General features: G+C 37.8%; 1 long non-coding RNA gene across 1 annotated transcript; it reads left to right on the top strand.

Annotated features, from left to right (window-relative positions):
• Positions 1–1,234: 1,234 nt before the first annotated feature.
• On the top strand, positions 1,235–20,364 carry LOC121399366. The gene is made up of 4 exons (XR_005964959.1): positions 1,235–2,112; positions 3,950–4,024; positions 6,636–6,763; positions 20,142–20,364. It is a non-coding gene; the product is annotated as an uncharacterized LOC121399366 (long non-coding RNA).
• Positions 20,365–20,434: the final 70 nt, after the last annotated feature.

The following is a 20,434-nucleotide window of genomic DNA, read 5'->3' as shown; positions in this document are numbered from 1 at the left end:
CAGTCATTGAGAGATACTGTAGATTAGTCAGGGCACATTATATAATATTAAGACTGGCACCTCCCCATTTGTCATGTAGGCACTGTAACAGCTGTGTAAAAGGGGATATAATATACCCTCCCCAAATGGGTAATGCAATTAAAATTAAAAAGGTTATCATACATGTTTGTCAACTTATGCTGTATAGGCTATAAAATGCTTGTGTGGGTTTATGTATATAGGCCAGACAATGAGGCAGGTAAAGGATAGAATTGGGGAACACAAGTCTGACATTAAAAGGAATGTGAGGCAAAATCCAGTAGCATGTCACTTTGTAGATACAGGTCATACAGTAGCGCAACTGAGATTTCAAGTACTGCAGCAGATCCCTAGATTAAGAAGAGGGGGTGATAGAGTTAAACAGCTACTTAAATGTGAAGCAGGATGGATTAGATTGTTGGGAACTTTGATACCTGGAGGTTTAAACAAGGAGTATGAACTAAATTATTTGATATAGTTATGGCATGTTTTTAATTATTGCCTTTGTTTGTATTTTTATTTCCCAGTGGTCAAGAATCAACAAATGCAAGTGGAGATGGAAAGCTAAGTTAGCTCCCCTTTATATAAAAAGAGACTTATTATGATGTATGCAGTATTCTGGTGTAACCCTGGCGTATGTATTTTTTAATATAATGTGTTAACCACTAGAGGGCTATGTAATTTAGTGTATATAAGGAAGCTGTGGATAACTTGATTATACTTTGTCAGCTTCAAAAAGGACCAGTAAGGTCCAAAACGTTACTGTGCCATATGTGAAAATAAAGGTGGTTTTATATTACTATTGGGAGTGCTGCGAATTCCTTGGATCCAGAATGCAAAGCATGTGAAGGTATGAATACATGATGGTGCGTGTACCCTTTTAAAAGGAAAAGGTAATCACTAAGGAGCTGGGCTAACAAAACTTTTTGCTTTATGGTAAGAACTTACCCAGCTCTGCATGGAATGAGTGCGCTGTTTAATGAATTTACATTTTTAGTTCTGTTTTTAATGTACAGTGAAAATGTTTGTGCCTTAATAAATAACAGTTCATTATATAGTAAACTTAAAAGCCTTTCCAGAATAAGCCTAATGAAGATGAAACTTGAACTTTATATTACATTAACTTAATATTTTTACATTATAAAAGACATTTGATCTATGTTTATGTTTGTCTACCTCTACAGTATTTAAATGTGAAGAAAAGGGAACCAAAAAGCTGTATGCTGCCAAAAAAAAAAAAAAAAACAGTAGTGTTTGACAAAATCCCAAATTCTCCATAATTCTTTCTGGGCTCTAGTGTTTATGCCAGTAGAGTGGATTCCAAGACACCACCAGTATCTAATGCGTGTTACCATTTTTGTTACAGTTTAATGGGACCTCTACCCGAAAGCCTATGTTTTTATAATGAAACAAATAATGCTGACACAAGCTGATTGATGATAATAATAGGGTATATACTGACAAGATGCTATGGGGTGCACTATTAAACACAGGGACAACATAAAGGCACAGTCCAACCTGCTATGGAGTACACTATTAAACACAGGGACAACATAAAGGCACAGTCCAACCAGCAGCTGCTGCTAGGGTTGTGGGTATGGGAGCCACTGAATTTAACAAAATAGATGATGTGCAATTTCTGTTGGGATCAGCTGCCACCTTGGTTGTGTTTTAAATCCCTGGCAGGTGAAAATAGTCCATACAATATACTGTACATTATAGAAGCAAACTTTCCTTCCCAGAATTTCTACTGTTTTTCTAAACACAATGTGGGAGACAGGTCATCTTCATCAACATTTGAGGGGCCATTGTTGCCAGGCTTGTGATAAGATGGGGATGTAAAGAGGTAGCCAATAATGGTTAAACACAAAGTCCTGTCACTATGCAGAATTGTGGGGCATAATCTATATTCTATCTGGCTTTTGTATTTTTTAGGAAACTATTGTTCTCTATTTTGCAGATTTTTTTGGATTAGGAATGAAAAAAAAATTCTTTGAACATTTTTAGTATCTACATGGAAATGGAGTTGTTCAACGAGATCTCAAACCATATGTCTCTATGCAGACATTACTCCTGACTCCCTTTTAAAAATTGGTAAGAAAGGCTCAGTGCTATGGCACAATTTTGTCGGCAGCAGCTAGCCACTACTATCAGTTATTAAGGAAAATGTTTGGCAGGTAGGCTTGCCACCTGTCCAGGTTTGGCCCAGACAGCCCAGTTTTGGGAAGGGCTGCCTGGGTCAATACGACCTGCCAAGTTTTCCAAATTAGGACTGACATGGTGGCCAATCTTCGATCACCACGTCATAGCACTACCCCTACAACGGCAAAACCCCTGCTACATCACCAATATGTCTCTCTGCATCATCAACCCGCCCCCCACCCAGAGTTAAGCTACAGCAAGAGGTGGCAACCCTATTGGCAAGGTTACCATTGCTCCAGGCTCATTCTGCATTCTCAAAAATATAATTTGTATTTATTCTAAAAAACCAGCATGCACCCAGTATTAAGTGCACATAAATATATCTATGAAAACTCTTATCAACTTTATAGACTGTATTTAATACTTAATACGCAAGTCATGAATATCCTGTAAAATGTATGCTTATAAACAGTAATTAGTTTATCAGTTATAAATAGTGCTAAATGTAAGGCCACCTGAATCATGGCAACTTAAGTATCATAGAAAATAATATATCCACTGTTGTAAACTATGCTGGAATATACTTTGAACCATGACCTGTTTAAAATCACTCAGCCTGCAACTTTTTTATTTTAAAACAGGGGAACAATATTAACGCAGCTTTACCCATTACAGAATACAGTATTTCTGACTTGTATAAGGGCATCACAAATCTGTTTATCAAAATTGGCATTTGTGGATTTGTGATATACAAGCAAAGGTATTGTAATGTAATTTACTTGAGGCGATTACAGGGTTAGTGTATGGCAAGGCATTTTCATTGAGATTTGTTTCCAGTTTTAGGGAATTTTTAACACAGATGACAAAGCTCTTAGTGTGAAATTGCCCTTAAGAGTGACCTGGAAAATCTGGAAACTGGCAATTTGGGCAGCTAAGTGTCAGATAAGGTTCAATGTTTAGAAATTTAAGGGGGTGTGCTTGGAATGTAAAAATATGCAAATCCTTGATAGAGAAGGAACTCTGGGTATTTCTGATTAACAATCATAGCTGCGGCAAGTAAAGACAGTCAACAGTAGAAGGGCCAACAAGGAAGTGACTTGTATAAAAATGGGTTAAGATGGAGTAGAGCACAATTATTTCAATTTACAAATAACTCTGTGCTCAAAAGGTAAAACTGTGCTCAAAAGGTAAATCACTATTATAATTGCAAACACAGGCGGGAGACAAAGCACCCCAAAATAACTTCTCCTCCTGATCTATTAGAATTGCCACATGTAAAACACAGGTGCCAATCCAGGGTAACTGAGTGAAAATGCTTTTTTCCCTTATTTTCCAACATTTTAAATGATTTATAGGCGGTTATTCTAATGATTTATGGAAAGGTATTTAATCAAGTGTGGGAGAATTACATGGTATCCAAGCAAATGTTAGTCCACTGCTGAAAATCATAGGGACAGTTTTGTCTTGTTAGATTAGAACTCACGGCAGAAAAAAATCACCCACTTTCTATTCATTCTTATTTTTAGAAGTGTATTTATCAAATGGTAAACTCTAATGTTTGCCCATCAATAAATACTATTCTAAAAACTCATAGGAATGAATAGAAAATTGGCAAGTTTTTCTGTGGTGAACTCTTATTTCACATTTTAATAAGTCGTGCCCTTAGTTTATCCTATAAGTAGATAAAATGCAAGACAGAAGTAATGCTAAGAATTTATAATGACACTTTATACACTGAATATTGTTTCTTTTCCATACTATTAATTCTCAAAAAATCAACATTTGAAAGTGGACTTCGGACTGTCCAAAATTAGTGATGACCAGGTGGCCATGAAGACCATATGTGGCACTCCAGGATACTGTGGTGAGTTGCATATTTATTATTTAGCTACAGTAGCAAAAATACTTCATGTTTTATAGTCAGTTATGTGTGTACTTACCTCGTGAGATTTCACTTGGAAAGTTAATTGCGTAAAGCTATTTTGATATCTTTGCAGCACCAGAGGTGCATTCTTTCCAGCACACACCTTTGAATAGGAAGACTAATTAAGTACTCCAAATACTTGATTACAAAAACTCCAATTTCACTGCTTTGTTTAATGTATTATTCATAAATTGCACTATGCTGATTTACTTTAATGATATGTAATATATATGTCTGTGAAGGTTCTCATTCATCCATGTCATGGTATATATATAATAATATGTCAAATCAACTGGACTTGCTTTATTTTCCTTTTTCTTGAAGATGTTTTGCTAGTGGTGGGACTGGCTTTCTCAATTCAGAATAACCTGTACAAAAATATGTGTGGTTAAATACCCTGGATTCTTACTCCAATCAGCATAATCTTTTTAGTAAAACCAGCATGGGGTCAGAGACCTCATGGAGGTAAGATGTTGATTGGAGCTGTGAGGTGTAATTAAACCATCTAGGGAGAGGTGCTAAAACAGCATTGTATGTGGCAAATGTGTGTCCCTTTTCCTTTAGATTTAGGTACATAGCTGACCAGAGTCCTGATGAGAACAGCTGTCTCTTTTGTGCTGAGCCATACGTTTGTGTAAAGGTTGTTTAGTTTCTCCCACATAGTCCGAGCACACACCTCTTCTACTTAGTCTATAGCATTACAATTATTGAGGAAGTGGTGCATGCCATATAACTCTACATACACACATTGTTAAGATCTAATTTAATCTATAATTAAAAGAGAACATATCCTCCTCCAAGCTATTGCCTCTCCATGCCTGCCTCACTTTGTTACTTCCAAAAGTGTGTACCAGATATAAAAATGCAAAATTGGACATCATAGTTGACCGATGCCAGAATAGTTGCTATGTACTACTACTGAGGCCTACTTACACCTCAGGCTCTGAGTACAATCCACCCCTGATCCCACCTACCATGCAGTAGGTGGGATCAAAAGATACAAGACCACAGGGAACTCTAGCCAAAGGGAAACAACCTCCTCTACCAACTGTGAACGGACTAGCCCTGTGAAACCCTGTGAAATTAAACTTTAAGTGGCCTTTCTATATTGTAAAGAACCTTAACCATATCACATTCCTACATTCTGTGCAGGCTGAATGCTGGAAATTTGGTTTCAACATGTTTGCTGCATTCATCCACATTTGATTAATCCCTCTTGTCTATAGACACATAAAAAACCTGTAAGGTAAGCGTTTAACCTTTGTCATCTACTGGGCAAAACATAGGGTTACAATTAAATTTAGCAAGCTAGCTAGCTTTCCCATGCAGTGGCATTAGTTCAATATAAGGGAATGCAGTTTATTGACCCAAGTCTTCATTATGATGACTGTATGAACAGAAGAGCACTTAAACAGAGATCATACATGTTCAATTTCATCAGCATTTGAGTGCACTGCTGTTGGCACAGTTTCCATACAGAAGAATAGGGTCAGCCAACTCCTAGTTTGCCATGTGGGTGAATGTACAAAAACCTTCTAAAAAACATACTTATAAATGCCACTGTGTAAGGTCCCTTAATAGCAATCTGATAATCATTTACAATGCATTGTTGTACAAGTAATTAAAATTCTGTCATATTTAACATATTATTTAATGCCTTGTTTTCAGCACCAGAAATTTTTCTGGCTCACCTTACGGGCCACAAGTGGATATTTGGTCAGTTGGAGTTATTACATACATTTTGTAATTTTCTTTTATGTAGCAGTTCATTGTAGAAGCAGACCTGTCACCTAGATATAAAAAAGCTGCATAATGTAAGTCCTTTGAAAATTAAACATGAAACCCAAATTATTTTTTCATGAAAACATCCATACCTGTTATAAAGGCATTTAAATATCTGAGCTGTCAATCAAATATTATCTGCCCTGCCTCTATGCCACTTCCCATTAAGCATTTCTTACATGCTACTGCACTCCTCACATTTCTCCTTCCCTTCTCAGGCTCTATAATTGTGTAAGGTGCTCATGGGCACTATTCTGGTGCATACACCAGATTTTGAGGGTGATACACAATTTGTCTTAATAACAGTGTTACCAAAATGGCTCCTGTCTGTTTGCTGTGATTTTGTAATTTTGTAATTCCAAGACTGAAGGAAACAAAATTTAAATAACAAATATAATGTAAGTAAAGTTTATTTTGCTCAACTAACATGATATGAATTATTTTTTCGTGTGACAGGTCCCCTTTAAGCTATTTTCGCTGTCTGTGGTGTGCATGAACACTTGCAGAAGATTATATAGTTTAGACTTTTGTGGTGGAATTTATAAAAACCACCGGAGGGTACCACATGACAAAATTCTTGTATGTAAGACTCCTGAAAGATAGAATGGGCTTATAAAAAATGCATTGTAGAGAACTGTGCTGAAGTCACACAATATTAGCCATACAATAGGAATCTATAGGAATGCGTGTGTGTGTTTGTTAGCCATATTCATTGGTTAGGTAATATGCATAAAATGCTATTTTAAATGTATCCTCTTGTTTTTACTAGATTATGTGGATTTGAACCATTTTTTGATCCAAAGGGATATCAATACATATACAGCAAAATCCTAAATTGTGACTTTGATTTTTGTGTATCCCTGTTGGGATGAAATCTCCCTAAATGCTAAGGACTTGGTAAGTAAATATTCAACTTTATTACAACGTACACTATTCTATATAATCCAATAACTAAGGGCCAGATTTATTAAGGGTCGAATTGAAAATGTTAATTGAATTGAAAAAAAATGTTATGGTCAAAACTCTCAAATTCAAATTGTGAATAATCCAAACTCGATTCAATTATAATTTCGAATTTTAATTTTGAGTTCTATTAAACCTTGCACCTTTAAAAATTCAAATTTGTCCACCTAAAACCTGCCAACTTCATGTATAAGTCAATGGGAGAGGTCCAGTGACCAATTTGAATATGTTACTAGCCTTCCTGACATTCGTGTTTTTTTCAGAGAAAAAACTCGATTCGAGTTTAGTCAAATTGGATTCGAATTTTTGGATCTGTAACATCCATTCGAGTTTTAGATATTCCATTTTTTTATGAAATAACTATCCAATCGAATTTCGAGTATTTCAGATTCATTAGAGTTAAAAAAAAAATTCAAACAAATTGAAATTCGACCTTCGATAAATGTGCCTTCCCAAATTATTAAAATTGATTAGTGATCATTCTTGCAAGGCAAAAAAATAAAAGTTAAATAAAAATCTGAAACATAGACTAGTTTATATACTGTTACCTATATTTTAAAGGGACAGTAACACTAGAAAATGTCCTGAATGTGTTTCAATGTAATGGTCTGTATTTCAGGGAATGTTAAATTATATCTAGAAACCATAACTTGAGGTATTCAAAAAAGGTAAAGTAAAATCAGTGCAAGGAAGATTAATGGCATGTTTTGTAACCACTGTGCTTTTGTTCATTTTGGCTTTAAATTGTTCATTATTGTTGTTCTACACAACACTTTAATGAACATAGGGTACTATCTGAAAGTGTAACAATGTGCCAAAACAACTTTTTTTTTCATGTTAAATATATTTTGCTTACATTAATAATTTCAGTGTAAAACGTCCTACTTCACCTTTTATGTTATGATACAGAAACATTTTGGCATAGGATGGTGTAAAAAATCTAAAACTAGCATAAAGTTTTGTGTATTTATTGTTATATGATTCTCTAGCATTTCCCAATATTGGACGAATTACACTTTGGAGTATTCATATCATTGGTATGTATTAGTAACATCATTTAAAATATAATTTAAAAAAATGATCAGTGGAATGTTAATCCAAATGTATAAAAAATACCTGTGTACCTGGGTACAGGAAGAATCAATGATTCCGCCACACATACTACAAGCAGGTAGACATATCAAGCATCAGTCAACAAATAAACCATATACCATTTACTTGTTCTACCCACCCCTAAAGCCAAAAGTAATAACCAAACAGAACTATTTCAAATTATCATTAAATATGATAAAATGTAGCACTAAACCAGGGGTGCCCAAAAGGTAGATCGGGATCTAGCAGTAGACCTTTAGCTGGTGATCAGTAGCTTTCAACAAACAGCTTGCCTAAATCACCCTCCTGTTTCATGCTTTATTTCAAATATTTATTCTGTTAATGTTACATAAGAAATAGTTGTTTATTAAATATAGCACTATAAATGCTCTCATAAATCAATATAATATTTAAGTAATATTTTCCATGGACCCGAATGCTAACAATGCTTTTATGTATGTAGATTGTGATGGGACAACATCACTAAAAGTAGACCTCACATTAGTAAAGTATGGGCACTCCCGCACTAGACCAATGCAAAGGGGATCTCAAGGAACCCAGGAAGTACATAAATACTCGAGTATAAGCCGTCGCGAGTATAAGCCGAGGTACCTAATTTTACCTACGAAAACTGGGAAAACGTATTGACTCGAGTATAAGCCTAGACACAACTACAGCCCTGTCTCCCAGCAGCGCACATTCCGCCAAAGCGACGCCCCCAGCGATCACCTGGACTTTTTTGCAAAGTTGATGGTGACAGAGAATTGCCAAATGCATTACTGTGTGCATTCTCCCACTGTCCCACTACCATGTGCAGAGGGTGCTGTGTGATATTGCCATCAATGTTAATCTTTCGTATAACCAACAGAGGGCGCTGTGTGATATTGCCATCACTGTTAATCCTTCATATAACCAACAGAGTGAGCTGTGTGATATTGCAGTCACTGTTATTCTTTCATATAACCAACAGAGGGCACTGTGTGATATTGCAGTCAATGTTATTCTTTCATATAACCAACAGAGGGCGCTGAGTGATATTGCAGTCACTGTTAATCTTTCATATAACCAACAGAGGGCGCTGTGTGATATTGCAGTCACTGTTAATCTTTTATATAACCAACAGAGGGGGCACTGTTATTCTTTTATATAACCAACAGATGGCGCTGTGTGATATTGCAGTCACTGTTATTCTTTCATATAACCAACAGAGGGTGCACTGTTATTCTTTCATATAACCAACAGAGGGTGCTGTGTGATATTGCAGTCACTGTTATTCTTTCATATAACCAACAGATGGCGCTGTGTGATATTGCAGTCACTATTATTCTTTCATATAACCAACAAAGGGCGCACCGTTATTCTTTCATATAACCAACAGAGGGCGCTGTGTTATATTGCAGTCTCTCCCCAAGCGAACTGTTGGTATAGGAATGATTAAAAGTGACTGCAATCTCAGTTATTGCCCACTGACTCGAGTATAAGTGGAGGTAGACTTTTTCAGCACATTTTGGATGCAGAAAAACTCGGCTTATACTCGAGTATATACGGTATGTACTGGGTTCTTACCTACCACCAACCCCTATACACATATATGTGCTTCCCAGGTGCATTGATATCCCCTTTGCCTAACCACTGGTCTATTGCTTCAGTTAATCATATTCTATCCTTGAAAAAATACTGCTTCCACCAGCACATTATAAAATGAGGGGTACAATCACCTGTTGCGATTGACAGAAATTGAAAAAAAAGTGGTTATTAGCACATGGCTCTCTTCTGTGTTCTTCAAACAGGTTAAAAAATCAAGCTTTGCAACACCCATGGGTAACTGGAAAAGCAGCTAAGTATTCCCACATGGACTATACACAAAATAAAGTACTGGAGTTCAATGCAAGGCACAAAGTTAAGGTAAGGAATAATACTGTGTGTACTGTAGTAATCCTAATCTATTTGGTATCACACATGTGCTGTTTATCTTTCAATATATATATATATATATATATATATATATAATCAAATGCTTCACCGGCACTCACCCTCAATAAATCAAGTCCCGGGTGCTCCTCAAAGGAGAACAAATAGATGCAATCAGAAGCACTCACGGTTGCAGTGATCAAAGTATCTCTTTTATTGGAGTGTCACAAACTACCCCACATCAACGCGTTTCGGTTCTCTCAGAACCGTCGTCAGGATGCACCCAGTGGTCATCACATGATGTATAAATACAAACATCCACCAATCAGTGTGAAGCATCAATTAAATATTCATGTCAGTGAACCAACATATCATTAAAATGTTAATCACAGTTCCAATACCCATTGAAAACATATAAATAAGTGATAAAATCGTATAAAAACTGTAACAACGTGTTCCTAGAATTGTCATAATAGCGTGAGGTATAGTGTCCCCACTAAACATTGTGCATGCAAGTATATGTGATAAAACCTTTTTATATAGTTATAAATTTTTAAAAACATAGTAAACTGGGTTGTCATAGATGCCTCAAAGGAATAACCACTAAATTGGTTCAAAATTTCTCAAAAGGTGACCACTTAGAAAAACAATGATGCCGGTAAAAACTTTGTTACCGGCAAAGCTGCATATACATCCCAGCCAACCTACAGATATTCGTTCACCTTGAGGTGTAGATCATCTCAAAAAAAATTTTTTGAGATGATCTACACCTCAAGGTGAACGAATATCTGTAGGTTGGCTGGGATGTATATGCAGCTTTGCCGGTAACAAAGTTTTTACCGGCATCATTGTTTTTCTAAGTGGTCACCTTTTGAGAAATTTTGAACCAATTTAGTGGTTATTCCTTTGAGGCATCTATGACAACCCAGTTTACTATGTTTTTAAAAATTTATAACTATATAAAAAGGTTTTATCACATATACTTGCATGCACAATGTTTAGTGGGGACACTATACCTCACGCTATTATGACAATTCTAGGAACACGTTGTTACAGTTTTTATACGATTTTATCACTTATTTATATGTTTTCAATGGGTATTGGAACTGTGATTAACATTTTAATGATATGTTGGTTCACTGACATGAATATTTAATTGATGCTTCACACTGATTGGTGGATGTTTGTATTTATACATCATGTGATGACCACTGGGTGCATCCTGACGACGGTTCTGAGAGAACCGAAACGCGTTGATGTGGGGTAGTTTGTGACACTCCAATAAAAGAGATACTTTGATCACTGCAACCGTGAGTGCTTCTGATTGCATCTATATATATATATATATATATATATATATATATATATATAGTCAACTACAAGAGGTCCTCTGCACTCAACCCATTATCAATATATTTAAGACAGAGACATTTTGTGCATACTGCTACTAAAAAATGCCTTACCCTTTAAACAACACATGGATTGTTTGTCCATATATTGCAATATATTTAAGCTGGCCAACTACGTCAAAGTCATCCCATATCTGGCCAGTCCTATGCTTAATTTTCATCTGATTCATTAAGAATTCAATTGCTTAATTATACATTTTACAAAGGGACTAAGTTTTACCTGCAACTTATTAGCTGCTTTCAAAGTAAAACTCCCAAACTTGGCTGCCCTTTTTTTGGGAGTTTTACTTTGAAAGCAGCTAGTAAGTTGCAGGTAAAACTTAGTCCCTTTGTAAAATGTATAATTAAGCAATTGAATTCTTAATGAATCAGATGAAAATTAAGCATAGGACTGGCCAGATATGGGATGACTTTGACGTAGTTGGCCAGCTTAAATATATTGCAATATATGGACAAACAATCCCTGTGTTGTTTAAAGGGTAAGGCATTTTTTAGTAGCAGTATGCACAAAATGTCTCTGTCTTAAATATATTGATAATGGGTTGAGTGCAGAGGACCTCTTGTAGTTGACTATATGTATTTTGTGGTCACACCCTCATTGCACCCCCGCCTAATGTTTTTAAAAAAATAGTGGTGAGCACAACTTTCCCTTGTTTGTTATATATATATATATATATATATATATATATATATATATATATATATATATATATATATATATATATATATATATATAAATTCAAAAAAGAACCGCACTCTCAGGACTTACTCAAAATGTAGAAAATAGTATAAGTTTATTTCAACGTTGTAGGCAGGCCCGTGGCAATAACACGCCCCATGAAGCAGCACTCTCATTGGCAGTGAAGGTTCAAGGTGATTGCCAATATGCTGAGCCGATATACCCCAGTATTTGAATATAAGAATACCCAGATTGTGCCTTATACTCTCCTTGCACCTATGGACCTACAGACAAGGTATGGTGATAGAAAGATCCACATAAATGACTGAGTCCAAGGGGACTGATGTGTTGGATGCCTGACGGTGTCCCATACTGCATGACCTGAAGGACAGAGTCAGAGTGGGGAACTGCGGACCCGAATAATTTTCCAAGTAGAGGGTTTTAATTTTCCAAGTAGAGGGTTTTGGAGCGCAGTATATGTTGGCCGGCTCATTGAGCGATTCGTTTGAAGGTGCAGAAGGAGGCGTGGCCAGTACGGAGGATGACCGGTTACAGGGAATGACTTACAGAGGCTCCAAACGTTGATGGGCATTGTAGAGATCCAGTGAGTGAGTGATTGCACTCAGTGTGGGGATGTGCGACGCTGCTCAGGGCGACAAAATAAGTAAGCATTTGGCCGTTCTTACTTTGATGCATACTCTAGTAGGGTAGGCAGTACTGTGAATACCGGAATATTGATTTATAATGTGCGATAATGCCGCATTGATGCCTAATGTCAATTTTTTTAAAAACACTGTACACTGGGTGTTCACGGCTTTACACAAGGGGTATTGGTCGTTCCAAAGATTGCATATTGTAGCTTAAATGATGTGGCTACTCTGTTATGTATTGGCTAAAGCACATGTTTACATCTGCATGTCCTGGCAATAGGACACGTCACTGACATGTTTGCAATAGTATACACACCATATGGTGACGTCACAGAGTAATTTTGTCGCCATATCGGGGCGTAACTATCGGGGGAGCAGGGGGTGCAACTGGGCCAGGGCCCCCCCGGCAGATCGCGCACACTGCAGCCAGCTGGAGTCGGCTGCAGCGCGAGAGAAAACTCACACGGACGAGGGTGGGGGCGGGCCCGGCTGCACGGCCCGCACCAGGGCCCGCCCCCACCTAGTTCCGTTACTGCGCCAGATTGAGCACTCATAAGGGGGGTTTGTTTGTATTTTTCACTTCCTGATGATGGCTTGAGTTTTGAGCCGAAACGTTGAAATAAACTTATACTATTTTCTACATTTTGAGTAAGTCCTGAGAGTGCGGTTCTTTTTTGAATTTCTGTATTATCACCTGAGGATTTTTGAGTGCACCGGTATGTAGTTAAATATATATATATATATATATATATATATATATATATATATATATATATATATATATATATATTGAAACAAAAGAATATATATAAATATATATATACAATATCAAAACAGGGGGGTTGTGGGAGCACTCTAAAGGCTTTAAAGTATATATATATAAGTATAATAAATGCTATTGCATATGTACCCAAATATGTGCATTCTAGCATTACCTGTAATCAATGTCCATTCAACGCTGTTTTTTCACTGAGGGCTAAATTCTCCCCAGCCAGCAATCAGGCTTTTAAAGGAGAGATATTCCCAAAACAAACAATTTTAAAAGCATAGGATCACCACTAGTTTAAAGGGGGGTATGGGGTGCTACAACCACTGAAGCTAAATATACAATATCAAAACAGGGGGGGTTGTGGGAGCACTCTAAAGGCTTTAAAGTATATATATATAAGTATAATAAATGCTATTGCATATGTACCCAAATAGGGGTTATTTTGTTACAAAGTTATGATCATAAAATTGATAAGCCACCATACCACGTCAAGGTAAACCCCGAATGGCGGTCCCTAACTTATTTTATTTTATATGTGCATTCTAGCATTACCTGTAATCAATGTCCATTGAACGCTGTTTTTTCACTGAGGGCTAAATCCTCCCCAGCCAGCAATCAGGCTTTTAAAGGAGAGATATTCCCAAAACAAACGCCCAATTTTAAAAGCATAGGATCACCACTAGTTTAAAGGGGGGGTATGGGGTGCTACAACCACTAAAGCTAAATATACAATATCAAAACAGGGGGGGTTGTGGGAGCACTCTAAAGGCTTTAAAGTATATATATATAAGTATAATAAATGCTATTGCATATGTACCCAAATAGGGGTTATTTTGTTACAAAGTTATGATCATAAAATTGATAAGCCACCATACCACGTCAAGGTAAACCCCGAATGGCGGTCCCTAACTTATTTTATTTTATATGTGCATTCTAGCATTACCTGTAATCAATGTCCATTGAACGCTGTTTTTTCACTGAGGGCTAAATCCTCCCCAGCCAGCAATCAGGCTTTTTAAGAAGAGATATTCCCAAAACAAACGCCCAATTTTAAAAGCATAGGATCACCACTAGTTTAAAGGGGGGGTATGGGGTGCTACAACCACTGAAGCTATGCCACAGCTTCCGGCTAAATATACAATATCAAAACAGGGGGGTTGTGGGAGCACTCTAAAGGCTTTTAAGTATATATATATAAGTATAATAAATGCTATTGCATATGTACCCAAATAGGGGTTATTTTGTTACAAAGTTATGATCATAAAATTGATAAGCCACCATACCACGTCAAGGTAAACCCCGAATGGCGGTCCCTAACTTATTTTATTTTATATGTGCATTCTAGCATTACCTGTAATCAATGTCCATTGATATATATATATATACACACACACACACACACACACACAGATTCCTGTACCCCCAGGACAGGGCTTCTTTGGCATAAATACACCAATTTGGACACCTTTTTGTTTTGACACCTTGGGACTGCTCTTGAAGACATAAAGCCGCAGAGCTTGAAAACATATTAAATGTACCGTATATACCCGAGTATAAGCCGAGTTTTTCAGCATCCAAAATGTGCTGAAAAAGTCTACCTCGGCTTATAATCGGGTCAGCGGGCAGTAGCTGAGATTGCAGTCACTTTTAATCATTCCTATACCAACAGTTCACTTGGGGAGAGACTGCAATATCCCACAATACCATCTGTTGGTTATATGAAAGAATAACAGTGCACCCTCTGTTGGTTATATCAAAGAATAACAGTGACTGCAATATCACACAGCGCCCTCTGTTGGTTATATCAAAGAATAACAGTGCGCCCTCTGTTGGTTATATCAAAGAATAACAGTGCCTGCAATATCACACAGCGCCATCTGTTGGTTATATTGGTTTTAAGACGTGCTTTTAAGGCTTTCAAGTTAGCTGGTACAGCCGAAACATTTATAAGGTACAAGGAGGCCAATAAATCATGCAAAGAAGCTATAAGGCAAGCTAAAATTGCTATAGAAAAGGATATTGCAGCAAGCAGTAAAAAAAATCCAAAATTATTTTTTAAATATGTTAATAGTAAAGAAATGAAGCAGGAAGGGGTGGGACCCTTACTATCAGAGGGGGGTCAGCTGGTTGATGAAAACAAAATAAAAGCGCAGATTCTGAACTCGTATTTTTCATCTGTCTACACAAATGAGGAACCAGTAAGTGGTTTCCTTCTTAACACTCCCAATTCTAGTAATACAACTAATGATGCATGGTTCACACATGAAGAAATTCAAAAGAGACTTGAACATGTTAAGATTAACAAAGGTCCAGGGCCAGATGGTATTCATCCCAGGGTAATTAGCGAGCTTAGCTCTGTGATTGCCAAACCTCTTTACTTAATTTTTCAGGATTCATTGAGATCTGGCATAGTGCCGAGAGACTGGCGAATTGCTAATGTGGTGCCTCTATTCAAAAAAGGATCCCGTTCTCAGCCTCAAAACTATAGGCCAGTTAGTCTGACGTCAGTGGTAGGAAAGCTTTTTGAAGGGTTAATAAAGGATAAGATACTGGACTTCATAGCAAATCATAATACTATGAGTTTGTGCCAGCATGGTTTTATGCGTAATAGATCTTGCCAGACTAACTTAATTTCTTTTTACGAGAAGAGAATGTAAGTAGAGACCTCGATTCTGGGATGGCAGTGGATGTGATTTACTTAGACTTTGCTAAAGCATTTGATACAGTGCCAGACAAAAGGTTACTGGTTAAATTAAGGAATGTTGGCCTGGAAAATAGTATTTGTACCTGGATAGAGAACTGGCTAAAAGATAGACTACAAAGAGTGGTGGTAAATGGAACATTTTCTAATTGGACCAGTGTTGTTAGTGGAGTACCGCAGGGCTCTGTACTAGGTCCCTTGCTTTTCAACTTGTTTATTAATGACCTGGAGGTGGGCATTGAAAGTACTGTTTCTATTTTTGCAGATGATACTAAATTGTGCAGAACTATAGGTTCCATGCAGGATGCTGCCACTTTGCAAAGTGATCTGTCTAAACTGGAAAACTGGGCAGCAAACTGGAAAATGAGGTTCAATGTTGATAAATGCAAGGTTATGCACTTTGGCAAAAATAATATAAATGCAAGTTATACACTAAATGGCAATGTGTTGGGAGTTTCCTTAAATGAAAAGGATCTAGGGGTCTTTGTAGATAACACGTTGTCTAATTCTGCGCAGTGTCATTCTGTGACTACTAAAGCAAATAAAGTTCTGTCTTGCATAAAAAAGGGCATTAACTCAAGGGATGAAAACATAATTATGCCTCTTTATAGGTCCCTGGTAAGGCCTCATCTGGAGTATGCAGTTCAGTTTTGGACTCCAGTCCTTAAGAGGGATATAAATGAGCTGGAGAGAGTGCAGAGACGTGCAACTAAATTGGTTAGAGGGACAGAAGACTTAAATTATGAAGGTAGACTGTCAAGGTTGGGGTTGTTTTCTCTGGAAAAAAGGCGCTTGCGAGGGGACATGATTACACTTTACAAGTACATTAGAGGACATTATAGACAAATGGCAGGGGACCTTTTTACCCATAAAGTGGATCACTGTACCATGAGGCCACCCCTTTAGACTAGAAGAAAAGAACTTTCATTTGAAGCAACGTAGAGGGTTCTTCACAGTCAGGACAGTGAGGTTGTGGAATGCACTGCCGGGTGATGTTGTGATGACTGATTCAGTTAATGCCTTTAAGAATGGCTTGGATGATTTTTTGGACAGACATAATATCAAAGGCTATTGTGATACTAAACTCTATAGTTAGTATAGGTATGGAGTATAGGTATGGGTATATAGAATTTTAATTAAAAGTAGGGAGGGGTGTGTGTGTGGATGCTGGGTTTTCATTTGGAGGGGTTGAACTTGATGGACTTTGTCTTTTTTCAACCCAATTTAACTATGTAACTATGTAACTATGTAACTATATATCAAAGAATAACAGTGACTGCAATATCACACAGCGCCCTTTTCTGGTTATATCAAAGAATAACAGTGCACCCTCTGTTGGTTATATCAAAGAATAACAGTGACTGCAATATCACACAGTGCCATCTGTTGGTTATATCAAAGAATAACAGTGCGCCCTCTGTTGGTTATATGAAAGAATAACAGTGATGGCAATATCACACAGCACCCTCTGTTGGTTATATGAAAGAATAACAGTGACTGCAATATCACACAGCGCCCTCTGTTGGTTATATGAAAGAATAACAGTGACTGCAATATCACACAGCGCCCTCTGTTGGTTATATGAAAGAATAACAGTGACTGCAATATCACACAGCGCCCTCTGTTGGTTATATGAAAGAATAACAGTGACTGCAATATCACACAGCACCCTCTGTTGGTTATATGAAAGAATAACAGTGCGCCCTCTGTTGGTTATATGAAGGATTAACAGTGATGGCAATATCACACAGCACCCTCTGTTGGTTATACAAAAGATTAACAGTGATGGCAATATCACACAGCACCCTCTGCACATGGTAGTGGGACAGTGGGACAATGCACACAGTAATCCGTTTGGCAATTCTCTGTCACCATCAACTTTGCAAAGAAGTCCGGTTGATCGCTGGGGGGATCTCTTTGGCGGAATGTGCGCTGCTGGGAGACAGGGCTGTAGTTGTGTCTAGGCTTATACTAGCGTCAATAAGTTTTCCCAGTTTTCGTAGGTAAAATTAGGTACCTCGGCTTATACTCGGATCGGCTTATACTCGGATCGGCTTATACTCGAGTATATACGGTATGTATCATCAGCACATTTCTTCCATACTTTTTGGTTTGTGATTTGATGATGAAACATTGTTATTGTACTGTAAGCATATTATTATTATTATTATTATTAACATGTATTTATATAGCGCCAATATATTGCGTAGTACTGTTAAGTAAATGTGATTACACAACTAAATCACATGAATTATATACATAGAACATATGGAGTTACATACATCACAATCAATATCGTTACAAAAGGTGAGGAAGCATATCTTTTTTTCCATAAATATTAAATCAATTAATTAAGTACACTGTGTGCATTTTAGAGGTATGGGATTCATTATCAGGAAACCCGTTATCCAAAAAGCTCCAAAAAAAAATTAAATTTCCTTTTTAACTGTAACAATAAAACAATGACTTGTACTTGATCGCAGATAAAATATAATTAATCATTATTGGAGGCAGAAAAATCATATTGGGGTTTACTTGGGGCGTTATTTATCAAAGTCCGCTTTTTTCTGGTCAGACTTTTCCTAGAAACAAAAAAATCTAATTTTTCAAGATTTATTAACTCCAATGGTTAAAAGTCTGAATAAAAAATATTTTGGATTCGGCCGAACCCCCGAATCCTTTGCAAAAGATTCGGCCGAATCCCGAACCGAATCCGAACCCTAATTTGCATAAGCAAATTAGTGGTGGGAAGGGGAAAACATTTTTTACTTTTTTTGACAAAGTCACGCGATTTCCCTCCCCACCCCTAATTTGCATATGCAAATTAGGATTCGGTTCGGCCAAGCAGAAGGATTCAGCCGAATCGGAATCCTGCTGAAAAAGGCCGAATCCTGTCCCAATCCCGAACTGAATCCTGGATTCGGTGCATCCCTAATAAAATAGTACTCCAACTCAGACCAGCTGAGTTCATGTAGAAGTCAATGGCTGATGTCCCGTTGATATCCTCATCTGCGCTGGGTTTCTTTCCATAATAAAAGGCTGGAGTTATGGCCATCAAATATGAAAAATTTGTATGATTCAGATTTTATCACATTCCCTTGCCCCTGCAATTAGCATGGACATAACTAGCATGGTAACCACATATTATAAGTTATAGTGCCTAGATACCATTATGCTGTAGGTTTTATGGGCCTCTATTTGTTCCATTCCTACAAGTAAATCGTTCTTGGAATACTGAAATTATCTACTGGATTACTGGACCATATTTCTATGAAAATCTACTTTACATGCTGCTCCAGAATTTACTAACTTGACTGATGCCTAGATATGCTCATTGGGAAGGCCATGTTTTCAATACCCTGCTATCCATGAAACCATATAGAAGTGTGCATGGTGAAATTATTATTGGTACACCATAAGGGAAGAAGCTGTATGTATTTCTAAACTCAGGGTCAGACTGGACCATCGGGGGCCCACCGGGTTCCATACCTCCTGGGCCTAGGGTTGCCAGCCCGCCACTTTTTGTCATAGCCCTGGCCTTTTTCGACGTCACACAGCTCTGCACCGTGGCCCGCCTCTTTTTACATCATAGTCCCGCTCCTTTTGACGTCACACCCACCCCTTTTTCTTCCCGCCCCCCACCAGCCGGTAACTAAATTACAAAAAGGTGGCAACCCTACCTGGGCCCCGCGGTGAGCGCCACGCATGCACGAACACCTTTTGGGGTCCTGGAACTGACAGGGAACCTCCACACTTCGGACTTAGTTTTAAAGAAAACAAAACTTTTGGTCAGTTTCATCCAACCTTCCCTTAAATTAGCCATTGTACTGTTCGTAAATTTTGAAAAATGTGGTCCATGTTTGCAAAACTGGAACACACTGATGCAACCATTAACAAAAGCTTTAAAACTCTAAAAAGTTGCAGTTAATCAGACGGAGGCATATGAGGCCTATTGTTCTCGGGCCTGGGGCCAGCACTGCCTAGGGAGGGGGGGCTGAGTATATGGGGGGGAGGTGTAAAGGGGTGGGGGTTAGAAGGGGTTAAAAGGTGCAGTCAGGGCAAGGGTAGGCAGATAACATATTGTTATATTTGTACTTTCAGGTACTGACTGCGGGATGGAGCTAAGACAGCATAGAAGGACAGCAGGTCACCCAAAGAGATTCAGGGACAAATCAACATCCCCAGCAGCGCTACAGAGGATGTAGCAGAGTGCAGCATGTTCCAAGCCCTGGTCTCAAGCCTGCTCGCCTGACCCTGCTACTTCCAGCGCCCCTATGCAGCCAGCCAGGATGTCGAGCCACCCACCAGCCCAATCATTCAACCTCTCCCACCTTCGGGCCAGCAGATCCCTAACCATATCCCAGCATTCCTCATTGTAATGGCAGCCGCAAGCA

Source organism: Xenopus laevis, chromosome 1S (assembly GCF_017654675.1).
Source record: "Xenopus laevis strain J_2021 chromosome 1S, Xenopus_laevis_v10.1, whole genome shotgun sequence".
NCBI lineage: Eukaryota > Metazoa > Chordata > Amphibia > Anura > Pipidae > Xenopus > Xenopus laevis.
The sequence above is the reverse complement of the archived record's forward strand: the minus strand, read 5'-3'. Positions and strand labels throughout refer to the sequence as shown.